This window comes from Tenrec ecaudatus, chromosome 15 (assembly GCF_050624435.1).
Source record: "Tenrec ecaudatus isolate mTenEca1 chromosome 15, mTenEca1.hap1, whole genome shotgun sequence".
Taxonomy (NCBI): Eukaryota; Metazoa; Chordata; class Mammalia; order Afrosoricida; family Tenrecidae; genus Tenrec; species Tenrec ecaudatus.
Window position 1 is genome coordinate 12,685,737 of NC_134544.1, and position 13,089 is coordinate 12,698,825.

At 39.8% G+C, this 13,089-nt stretch overlaps 1 pseudogene; it reads right to left on the minus strand.

The window, feature by feature from the left end:
• Positions 1–7,085: 7,085 nt before the first annotated feature.
• LOC142427776 (small ribosomal subunit protein eS17-like) lies at positions 7,086–7,459 on the minus strand (annotated as a pseudogene).
• Between the last annotated feature and the right edge of the window lie 5,630 nt (positions 7,460–13,089).

Sequence of the window (13,089 nt, forward strand, 5' to 3'; positions counted from 1 at the left end):
TACCCATTGACTAGAGCGAGGGACTCTGTCAGAGGTCCGATTCAATCGGACATTTGCAGGTGGATCCTGGGCTCGCACTGTCCTCCACAGCTTTCTACACACTGGATGTTCACCACTTAAGCTCTGACCTGTTATTCGCCATCATATTCAGTGTTGTTATTGTCACACAGGGTGGTGTGCTTCTTTCATGGTGTATTATAGTTAAATTTTTACCTACGCATTTTTTCCCTAATTGTTCTATGGTAAATGAAGTTGTTTTCTGAAAATCAGTTTTGTAGCATTCATTTTAAGTGTCTCAAAGGATAAGTACGTTTGTGTCTTGATCTTGTAGCCCACCACACTGCTGAACTTACTAGTTCTAGTATGTTTTAGTATATTCCTTGGAGATTTTCATATACAAAATGGTGTCACCTGTGAAAAAATATTGCTTTACTGTTTTCCTTTAAAATAAGGATATGTTTTAGTAATTTTTCTCATCTAATATTCCTGGGCAGAACACCCAGTAATTTTTGAATAGAAATTGAAAAACTGAAATTTTCATTTGTTCCTAATTTGAGGAGGCAGATTCTCAGTCTGTTAGCATTAAGTATAATAATATATTACTAAATTGTTCGGTGGATACAGATCGTGGAAAGTGCATTTAATACTCCACTCTCATTGATGTTATTATCCCATCAAATTAAGAGGGTAAAGAAAACAGAATTCAAATTCTGCCTTTAAACATCATAACGAACATCAAGATTATCCCAGAGAATTTCATTCCTGCAAAGCACATCCCCAAATATTTTCTATTTTAGATCTTGGGTTACAGGGAGGCCAAAACCAAAAATATGAATGAAACTGCCATGTGCTCCTTGCTCAGAGTACCAATTGCTACCTTCAGCATCTACAGAGTTTGAGAATAGTTCTCTCCTTTATTTGTCTTTGAGTTGACTACTGAAATAAAGGTTTTTAAGAAATACGGTGTAGATGTTTAATATTTTGGATTTCTTCCATGCAAGAATATGAAAAATGAAAGAATGTGTGGCTTCAAATTAAGTCCTGGCACTTCCTTACCCTTCCATTACTCATGTCAAAAAGCCTACATCCTCACAAGCTCCATCATGATGAGCTCTGGCAGTCCTGGGAACAAATCCAGCCCCTGCCTTCACTTTAATCACCATGTACACAGAGCATATTAACAATGGGTTGTTATGTCAGGTACTTAAAAATGGAGGTCAAGGGAAAGCATAAGAGGGGCTCGTGCTCTAAGAAGAGACAAGGACCGCAACAGAAATGCCCTTATAGTTATGAGTGTAGGGGATGCATCCTCACATGCGTCAGTGCTTAATACCTTTGCCTATCTTTGAATAGAAAAATGTGTGAGATAATAAAAATTCCTCTAATTAAAAATAAAAGAAGGAATCTGTTTATCTGTGTTTTCAGAGTGCAGGTGATAGAAAGAAGTGCAGCTCTTTCTTATCACCAACCCGGTAGGCTCTCTCCTCTCGGTGCTTACTGGGAAGAGCAAGCATCGGTTCTTTGTTGAAGACAAATCCCAAATACAAGGGTTTTCTATGATTTTTCTCTGACTTCCTAAATTTTAAATGAATACTCTTCTAGTCCTTAGTTTTGGATACATAAATAATTGAGGCAAATAAGAATGTTCAAAACAAAATTAGTCATTCAAATAACAAATTGAAGTGAGTCTTGCATTGAGGAAGCCCAGCCAGCTCTGTTTCTGTGTCAGGTGCCTTCTGCTCATCATATAATCATTATGGGACGAAAAGCAAGGGGTTCAATGCAGGCTGCGTGCATTTCGAAAGCATGAGGAAGGAAAGTAACATTGCTGTCAGAATGCAAACTATCTTTGTCAGAGTCCAAGGGAAAGCAATCACTTCAACAGAGCAGATGCTTTTGCTCCTGTGCAAGGGACGTGCATATCTTTCCCCCCTCTAAGAACTCAGCAGCCAATGGCCTAGAAACCAACCTATTTCCTAGCTTCTCACAGTATATGACTAATTCATAATTTATACCATCAAACAGAATAGTTACATCACTTTTGGGGATTTTTTTCCCCTGACATGGCTCATCTTCCATTCAAAGACAAATTTCAGAAACCAGGGCATTTTTTCCCTGTGTTTTGGTGGCGAGGGTGGTGTTGAATTGCTGCAGTTTCAGCAGTGTTTCAGTTAACAATACCTCTCCATTCAGAAATACTGCACTCTATTCTTACCCCTTACTCGACATTGCAAACATTTAATGCTTAAGTTTATGAATGAGTCCAGGGAATAAATGGGGCCATTTGAAACATTGCATTTCAAACAGAAGATACGAAAGAGTGAGCAGGTTGCGTTTTTTAAAAGATGCAATCACATACGAGAATAGGTGCAAATTTCTTCAATAAACACTCTTCCAAACATGTCAGAGAGGGTTGCAAACCAAAGAGAGAAGGAAGTTTCCTGAAGAGGAGACGGCTGTTTCAGATATGCATGTGTGTGTGTGCGCGCGCGTGTGTGTGTGCCGATTTCTCTCATTGTCAAAAACCCAGTCTCCAAACCTACATCGTCTAGTCAATTCCAACCCACTGCAACCCTAAAGGACAGATTAGAATCATCCCACAGGACTCCCTAGAGCAGCGGTTCTAACCCTGTGGGGTCGCAACCCCTTTGGTTGTTGAACGACCTTTTCATATGGGGCAAGGCACCTGATTCATAACTGTAGCAACATGACAGTTATGAAGTAGCAACGAAAATAATTTTATGGTTGGGGGGGGGGGGTGACCACAACATGAGGACGTGTATGAAAGGCTCACGGCCTGCGGAAGGTTGGGAACCAACTTCTTTACAAAATTAGACTGCCACAACTATCGCCCACTCAGCCAACCATTTACCCACTACAAAACCAGGACTCCTATAGTTGTCGGATGGAATGAATTTGGTTATGAACTTCCCCCATAGGATTTTCTACACTCTAATCTACAAGGGAATAGATGGTCAGGCCTCTTCTACCACTGATCCAAATGCTTAATCACTGTACCACCAGGGTGCCTTAACTTCCCTTATTTTGTTGTTGGATGCCATTGACATGGCTCTGGCCTATAGGGCCCTCTGCACAAGAGAAAGAAACTCTCCCCGGTCCTGTGCCATCCTCACAATTGTTCCTGTGTGTGAGCCTACTCCTGCAGCAATGGTGTCAAGCCATCTCCGGGAAGTTCTTGCTCTGTTTTTACGGCCCCTTTGGTGCACCGAGCATGATGTCCTTCTCCAGGGACTGGTCTCTCCTGACAGCACCTCCAAAGCACGTGAGATGAAGTCTCTCCATCCTAGCCTCTGTGGAGAACTTCATTCAAGACAGCTTCATTTGTCCTTTCAGCCCTCCAAGGTGTCTTCAATATTCTTCTTGAGTATCACAATTCAAATGCATCTATTCTTCTTCAATCGTCCTTCTGAATAACTTCCTTTATACCCAGCTAATATTCCCTGGTATTGGTAGATAAATCTAGTATTGGCATTATTGTTTTTGTTATATTTTACAATAATCTGAAGTAATTGAAGATGTGAACAGCTCCTTAAAACTGCCATTTTAAATTATGATTTCTATGAAACCTCATGGGAAAGTTGCTGAGAATAAAATGCATTATCACTTACTGGGCCCTCTCAAATTTACAGTTAATTGTAGAAAATAATCTCAGTATTAAAAAGAAGAAAAGGAAAGTTAATGTCTTTTTAATATTTTTCCTGGCAGTAGGAAACATTTGATAATAACTTTTATCATTATAATTATAAGACACAGTGGGGTGTATCTTATGAAGAGTATTGAGGAATGTAATTAACACAAGATATGTTAGGTTGATGGTTATTCCCAAGTCTTCATAATATTTTAACATTCAACTTGGTGTTTTGGGGTTTTCTGATAATGTACCAGTCATACTTGCGTTCAAATGTTTGCAATTACCATTTTCAGAAGGCCTTTCCCAACATCATGATTTCTCACACTTCAATGTCTTCTAGGATGCTGTGGGGCCTGGGGGGTGCTTCTCACAGAAAGTGTATTTGTTTATTCATCAGACATTATATGAAAGATGTATTGTATGTGAAACAGAATGTAAAGCGCTTCAGGGACTGAGGGAAAAATTAGAACCAGCCACCTGCCCATAAAGGGCTCAAAATATAGTGTTTTCCACTCCCTGCTGATGAGTTGGTAGGAAAGTTAACAGAGTGAACAAGTTTGAAACACATGCACGTGCCCTTATTGACCAAGGAAGAAATTGAGTTCTGTTATATGCATATTGATGAGATTAGTGTTTATAGAACTAGATAAAACACAGACATTTAAAAAATGAGGCTGTATTATGCCTGCACCACTTGCACCTGCACACACATTCATATGAACATATACATTAAATAGCAAGCCAGTTATGTTTAGTTCTTACTTACATAGTCAATGAAGATCATAAATCACCGCTTAGGTGTATCATGAAATTCAGAATCCATTCTGTAATAAATGCTGGTGAGGTTTTGAATATATATATATTTCACATATCAAACAATTTAATAGTGCAATCATAGCAAGAAGAACTGTGCAATTATCACCACAATCAATTTCAGAACATTTTCTTCTTTCCCATACTCATTATTGTGACCTCTTCATTTTCCCCATCTCCAAGCCTCTGCTGCTAGGCCCCTATGCAATTAGTAATCCATGTTCTGTCTCCATAGGTTTACCTATCCTGGATTTTATACACAGAAAATCGCACAAAACACAAAAAAGATACAAACAGAAACAACAACAATGGCAAAACACAGCAGGAAAAAGAAAAGAAAGCAGGAAACATTAGAAAGTGAAATAACTCTAACATGGTCAAAAGCAATATCAAATGATAAGGTGTTATGTTTTAATCCAACTGTGTGTGCCCTAATTGACTTTACAATGCACTCTGCCTGATAACAAGACTGTTCACCGTCCAGACTTTGGTTAGAAGCAATTCAAAAGAGGCTTATTCTGAAAACATTGACATTTTTATTTGCTCTGCATTTTTGACATGATATCGGCACCCATGCATTGTGTGGTTTATCAATTATGCGTGTTAAAAATACAGCCTTTTATAAACCACAAATCTTCCCCCTAGTAATTCAGACCATTAACTGAGGGGTCGGCAGGGCTTGACGTGATGGCAATGAAGCACACATTTAAGATCCCTATTTCATTGCCTGAGTCAAATAAACCTAAAAGGGAATATGGAATCATTTCCCCAAATTTCACAGAAGTGTGGGGCGGAACACTCAAGTGACTACATGAGGCCTTTCAAAAAGCTGAAGAAGGTAGAGATGCCTCCAGGAGATGGCAAAGCAGCATGCCCTTAGAAATGAATCTCACAGCGGCTTGCATCCTCTGGGTGACAAAACCCATCTGCCTGTCAGGGGCTGTCTTCTTGACAAGACTGAACATTGTCAGATGCCATTTCACTGGAGAAGCAGCTTAGGAGGATGCTTCTATAGAGGCGCAGGACTTCCAGTGAGCCATGCCCAGCATGAATCATTTTTTGTGACGTTAATTACTGCATGACTGAGCCTACCAAACAATTTGGGCCTTATCTGGAGGTCTGAAGTGCTGGTATGTAAACACAGAATAATGAAAAGAATAGACATGTATGAACGTGAACATAACATGTTAGTTTCAACCTCTTGAGGTGCTTTCTCATGAGAAGTTCCAAACAAATAGAACAAAAACACATGGACATGTATGACACTGAGACATTTTTCCCAAACTTAGCTCTCCTAATGAGGAGTATGATTTGAAGGTGATCAGTTGTCAAGATGAGCTGGGTTTAGCAAAAGTAAGCAAAAACAAAGAAAACAAACGCAGAGGACTTTAAAGAGCATAAATGTTATGAAAATACCAACATAGGATAGAACTGTTATACTGTAAACACGGAAGAGAGAATAACACATCGATTCAGAGGTCTCCAGTTCAAATGCTGTCACATGACTGGTTTGGTAGGCCACTCATGATCATGCTCATGGTTCATGATTACACCCACGTGCTTCAGATGTGTTTTCCTCAGACACCAATACTTGTAAAATATATATACATTTTTAGTAGGAAAAAAAGATGCTCTCCAGTTACACATAGTCCTCACCTGTCTCAATTGTCTTTAATCCTGTCAGTTTACTCACTAATACAAGGGAGTTTCAAAATTTTCATGGAAAAGTTTTATTATCTTTCAAGTTTGCCTTCTCCACAAACTTTTTAAAGCCCCCTGGTCTTATCTCCCTGACACGTATATTTTAGTGGGTTTGTTCTAGCCCATTTCCAGAAGCTTCCAGTCTTCCTCCTGCTTAGGTGTGTTCCTGTTCTCCTTTCATTCCCTCTGTTTGAAATGCCTTTCGACACTTCTCAAAATAGGAGCACGCCTTGCCGTGCCCTCCCACACACCTAGGAGACTGATTCTAATTACACTTTCAGTTCCGCTTGAGACTTCACCACCACAGTCCCTTGATGCTCGGCTATCCAATTTGATTCCACAGCCCCTTACATGGAATTCATCCCACCCTTCATGGTTGAGTATTTTAACTTCCTATATATGTGTTATACCTGAGATGATGCATGTATGTACTTCCCCGGTGGCCATAGTCGTTATTCATCCGGCTGGGAACAGCTAGGTCCACTGTTAGAAACCGCCAGCTGCTCCTGAGGACAAAGGTGGGGGTTTCTACACTCCTAAAGAATTAGAGTCTTGGAAACTCAGAGGCTAGTTCCACGCACGTGTCTTATAGAGTTCCTATGAGTAGGCTTCAACTTGATGGCAGTGTTTGGCCTTTTAAGTCAATGAAACAATCTGGCTTATAGCATATGTTCTATAAATATTTTATGAAAAAAATTTTAAAGTCCACCCATTGTAACAAAATTTTTGAACTCTTGCAGTTTTTCAACAAAGTATTAAGTGGTTATAAAAACAATTAGGAATGCAAGACTTGAGAAGACGTTAATCTAAAGTTGCCAATAATGGATCTACATGAAAGATGATTGTGAGTTTTTAATTTTTTGTTTTGTTTTGGTGTGTTCCAGGTTTATTGAAAATATTGCAGCATCGTGGAAAAGATTCAAATGGCTCTGTATGGTGTTTTGAAATTCATTCCAACTGTGAGCTGAGTGACCTGCAGGTTGGACAGACTGCCAAATCCCAAAGCTTCCACATTGTCTTAGTGTCTGGATCCACTTCAATGATCTCCTGGTCCAAGGCTGAGACCTCAGGAATATAATTCTCTCGCCTTTCTCTCTCCTCTCCCTCTCACAGGGCCTCTGAAGCCTCTCCATCACGTGCGGGACAAGGCCCGCTAGCTTGTCGCGGAGCTTCTTCCTGGGAATAATGGTGATCTCCTCGCGCACGCGCTTGTTGGTGTGGAAGTCGTGTGTAGTATTTCTCAGTGATAACCCAGGACGCCTTCTTCATGGTTTGGGTGCGAATGCAGCCCATGTTGGTGGGCCCATGATAAAAGAGGAAGTGACTATTGCTTTATATATGGGGGATCATTTCAGGGTGGTCTTCTGTATGAGTAAGATTTTTGTTTGTTTATTTTATTTTATTGTGTTGGAATGTTCTGCAGCAAGTTATATCCCTGCTTATCAATTGCTGCGTAATTTGTTCAGTAGCATTGGCAACATTTCTCCCTATCTGTCAGCTTTCTTCTTATTTTCTTTCTGGTTATTCTATTTCTAATAATCCAGTTTCCATTGGCTTTACAATAAATGGTGATTGTTTCATCTCACTTAGATGAATTTTGAAAGGAGCACAATATTCACAAGTCATGTTTCTTCTATAGCTTGTATAAGATTTCAAGAACCACAAAAAAAGTGACAAGGGCAATGCAGAGAAAAGAACATGAGCCATTCTTATTGAAACTATTTTTCCCAGATGATTTATTTTATTGTGTCCTTACTTATAAAGCAAGAGTCTGAGTCTCAAGTAGAATGTTTTGAGTTTCAACACAACAATGTACTATTTTTAGTACCACTTCACTGGAATTGAATAGATCAAGAAGATCTTTGTGTGGCTTATTTTCCTAGCTCATAAAAGATGGAGTGCAAAAATCTCAAAGAATATATCTTTTAGAATACTAGAAAATTAGACCAGTAGGCAGCATAAATGGAGAAAATATTGAAATTGTCACGATTTTCATTTTACTTGGTTTCCCAAGCAGCTGCCAAGAAGTCATAGAACTTACTACCTTGGACAAACCTGCAGCAATATATGTATTAAAAGTGCTAAGAACCCAAGATATACCTTGGAGGACTAAGGGGTGTCTTCTTCCCCAAGTCGTGGTCTTTTCTTGCTCACCTGATGGATGGGAAAGTTGGACGTTACCTACAGAAGCTCATAGAGGGATTGGTGCATTTGAATTCTGAGGTTGCTGAAGAACAAGTGTTATAAACAAACAACCCGACTTCCAGGAAATACAGCCAGATTACTCTTTACAAGTGAGGATGGTTGGACTTTGAATCTCACACTTTGGCCATCTAATCCAAAGAGACCAGTCCCTGGTGAGGGGTACCAGGCTGGCAACGGAGCAGGTCAGTGGGAGAACAGGAAGACCCTTGCAGGGTGGAAGAACACAGTGGCTGCAGCCTTGGGCGCAGCCATCACAGTGATGAGGACGACAAGGCGCAGGACCCAGCAGGGTTCCCTCGCCTTGACACAGATAGAATCGCACGAGTCAGAAGCAGCTCAATAAGACTTAGCAACAACACCAGGAAGCAAATGTTTTGGAGGATGTTGTCCTATATGAGTAGTGAGGAAGGTACAGGCATGTGCATGCACACGGACCTGCAAATAATTGCAAAATTGAAGGATATGTTCCTTTCCCCCTGCAATTTACTGAAATAGATGGATTTTAGATTGTTATTTTTGCCGACTCTTGGTTATTCTGTGAAATTTGAACAGTCAGCCATTCTAAATGTCATTCTAATTCACTTCAGAATGAGTAGGCCAGGTCATCAGGGGATACTTATATAATTGTATTATTTCAATACCATAATCCTCTCTGGACATGACTGGGAAAGTGATACCGCTGAAATCAGAGAGCTAGAGAAGCAGAGAGGTAGTGTGTTTACCAGAACTGTTCGTTCCCCGGGAGAGAAACAAGCAGGTCCAAAAACTAAGATAGATTTCTTTGCATAAAGCCAAGGAAAGCAAGACAAATGCCTTTGTCACTGCTGCCCTGACTTGGTAAAGTATACTGCAACCCCGTGAGGCCTGACTGGCCCAGGATAGTGGGCTGTCTCCTCAAATCCTTCCACTAATCGCGCTTTGAAATCCTGCCAACAGAGACTACTTGTCTGAGGATATCTACACCCACATGTAATTTCCATTCGGTGATCATGATGACAATATTTAGACCCCTAGCATGTCAGATAAAGGTCATACATGGAGTAAAAGTGAAACCTTATGCTGCATCCTTTATTCTCTGTTCTCTCTTTCTCCCAGAATGGCCATACACCTGGGTGTCTTCCTACTGGTTTCATGGGGGACTTGGTGACATCCATACATGTGAGTAAGTTAGGGGGACCTAGTTCCCTTGTCATCTCTGTGTGTAAGCTTAGTGGTTTGCAAATGCTGTGTACTTCTTCTTCAGGCTGGACTATCCCAGTCTAGTCTTCCTTTCTCTGTGTGATGTTGTCTACAGCACACATGCAGATACAGCGGGTATCTTAAAGACTGTGGGGTTGCAATAACAAAGACGTTTAAGTATAGTTAGAACTTGTAGCCTTTATGTAGTCATAGTGTTTGATATCAATGTATGTGTCATGGTGTCTTAGTACCTTTTACTTATGTTAAATATTAATACTAATGGGCCCAATATTTCCAAACATTCCATTCTGACCTGTAGTGACCCAATGCAGGGTTTCCCAATTTGTAAGTCTTTAAGGGAGCACAATGTCTTCTTTCTCACTCAGAGAGGTGTCTGGACTTGAACCAACAACTTTGAGAGAGTTGTCCAATTTTTATCCCACAGTGCCACTAAGGCACCTAGGAACCACATAGATTTTTGTAGCTAAACAGTTATGATCCATCTGTTAGTATTTATTTTTAGCCCTTGCCACAGTGTATTTCAAACTATTCACAAAGCTATGGCAGTTAGTGTAACAATACCTAACAATTTGGATCCAGTGAATACTTTGGCTACATTAAATGAAATTAAACAACCCATACCATAAATATTTTGATATACCTTTATTACATCAGCAAATACTGATAAGGTTCAATGATCAAAGAATATAAATTAGTCCAGAAATGTAAGACCGGTAGGAAGATTAGGACAGCAGCTAATGTTGGTTTTCCTTCACCACTGTACAACGACATGTTAGCCACAGTGGACGAAAACAAAAAACAAGCCACAGAAATCATAAAGGGGGAAAACAGATTCTATTATTCACATCTATTTTATTAAAATATCATTTTATTGGGGCTCTTACGACTCTTATAATAAACCACCCATCAATTTTATCGAGCATATTTGTACATACATTGCCACCATTCTTTTCTAGGCATTTACTTTATATTGAGCCTTTGGTATCAGCTCCTCTTTTGTCCCTCCACACACACACACCCCATTGACCTTTTGATAAATTATATATTTTTCATATCTTACACCAACTGCTGTCTCCATTATTCACATCTATTAAAGTGATATTCATCTAACAACTATATTAAGTAGTCCTAGTAGCACTATCAAATAACAGGTGAACTGTAACCCTAAACTCACCTGTTCAAATCCGCTAGCCACTCCTAACAACAAAGGTGAGACTCTCTGTTACAGTCAATGTATAGCTTTGAAAACCCCAGAAAGGCTTATAACAAGTGAAAATGAACTTGATGGGTTCATTTTTTTTAGTATAATATAAGTGAGAGGTCCATAGTGACAAAGCTGCAAACAGAGAGATCAGTAACTAGAACCCCCTGGCTGATCTGCGGAGGATGTAGACACAGTGGTCTACGCCCATAAGAATGATAGCATTGGAATCTTGACTCTGTCCTAATGGGCAGTAGGAGTCTGAATAGACTAAATGGCTGTGAGTTTGTTTTTCTTTTTGGTTTTCCTAGGATACATTTTTGAATTACAAAGCAAGTTTTACCACTGTTGCTAAATAAAAGATTAATATGAAAATTTAATTACATTTTATATACCACCCACAGCTAGAAAAATTATAGAAAGCATACCGCTTTAAAAACAGGCAGCACCTAATAGAAGTTCCCAGGCACAAGGCTCACAAACGTTGTTCAGATCTGTATGGAAGGGTGACTTTAATTATTTGAAATACATTACTAGGCTTTCTCAAAAGTAAAAAAGTTGTACATCAAACACATTTATCAACAACGTAAAGAGAGTGGGAGGGAATATTTAGGATTCAGCATCTGACAAAATACATAAAGAACACTGACAACTCAGCAATACAAAGACAGCTTAATCCAAAATTCTTTAAAGCAAAAGTCTTAAATACGTATTAAAGCAAGAAGCACTAATAGCCAATAAGTACATAGCAAGATATTCAATTTCATTTTGACACCAAGCAATGCAAATCCAATCTACAAAGAGATATCTCTTCTGACCCACAAGAATGGCTGTTATCAGAAGAAAAAAGTTCAAACTTCTCAGGAAAGTCTTCCCTGGTTTCTGACTCATTTTAGCTTCTTCTGGCATATGTTTTAACCCTTCTCTCTCCAGAGAACCCCTCATACTGCTCATCTTACATTCATTTTAGCCATCAACTGGTTAATAGTTGTTTGTTCCATTAAAGAATAATTTCCATGTGATCAGATAACATAATTGCTTTTGCTCAGCATGCAAGCAAGCTGCAAGATCTGGCACAGAACCTACTCAACAAATATTTGTGAATGAATATGAAGACCCGTAGATGGGGTCAGAGGGTGTTAGGAACACTGTGCTTTGTCATGGTATCTGGCACCCTGTTTGAAGAGCAACAGGAAGTTTGTGGCAGCATCAGATGAATCAGGGCCTTACTGCAATACATTCCCAATCCTCTTTACTTCTGTGGTTCCTGAGATTTCTGGTGTCATTTTATTTCCTATTTTCAGACTAAAGAGTTGAAGCAAGCAAGCCAATATTGCATTCTGATGTGTGATTGGTTCTTGGAAGCTGATAGCATGAAAATTAATAACATTATTCAGATCGGTAGAAGATGATCATTCAAAATTTAAATGAGTGTCCTTCACAGACCCATGTCTCTAGAGCATGTCATCATCTCAGGTAAAAGCTGTAACATGTAAACATAGAGGACATCCCAGTGTCTCATGGCTCCAGACCCATTATGGCAACCACCCTTGGGAAACACAGTCTAAGTACGATATGCTTCCAAGCAGCGATCAAAAATCCATCGACTGTCATTGGACAAGGAGTCCCTGTGTGGTGCAAGAAGTGAACGAGCTGGGCTGCTAACATGGAGACAGAGGTTCGAGTCCAGTGCTCAGTGCTTCGTAAGAAAAGGCCTAGTGATCTACTGCCAGACAGTTAGCCTTTGAAAACCCTAAGCCCAATGTTCTTAGCTGAAACACCCAAAGACACTGTGAGTTTCTATCAAATGGATGGCAACAAATTAAAAAAACCAAAACAACTCCCCCTGACACACACACACACACACACACACACACACACACACACACACACTGCAATTAACCTTAGGTTAGGCATGCTGCTGTAATAAGAATGATGTGCCTATGAAAAATACGGTTTTCTTCTGTTGGAAAACGTCTCCAGGTATGTGTACAATGAACTTGTAGTTGATGCCTTCTCTTTCTGATAAGCTCTCTGGCCATTTAGGTCTTTTGGTCTAATTCCAAAACATGCATTGCTGCAGCAAGGCCTGAAAGGGTCCTCGGTATTACAGCGCACGTTTTTACTCTATTCTTCATGGAGAATGAAGCAGACCCAGCTACGTTTCTGTAATTCAAAATAATCTCTCGAGGATGCCTTTAAATCTAATCAGGATTCACTTCCTCTAGGAGTACTTTGTTGGAAGCCTCGCCATTTGCAGGGTTAGAGAGGATCCGCTGTCCCAGAGTTGGGCACAGGACTGCTGTGTGCTAAGAAA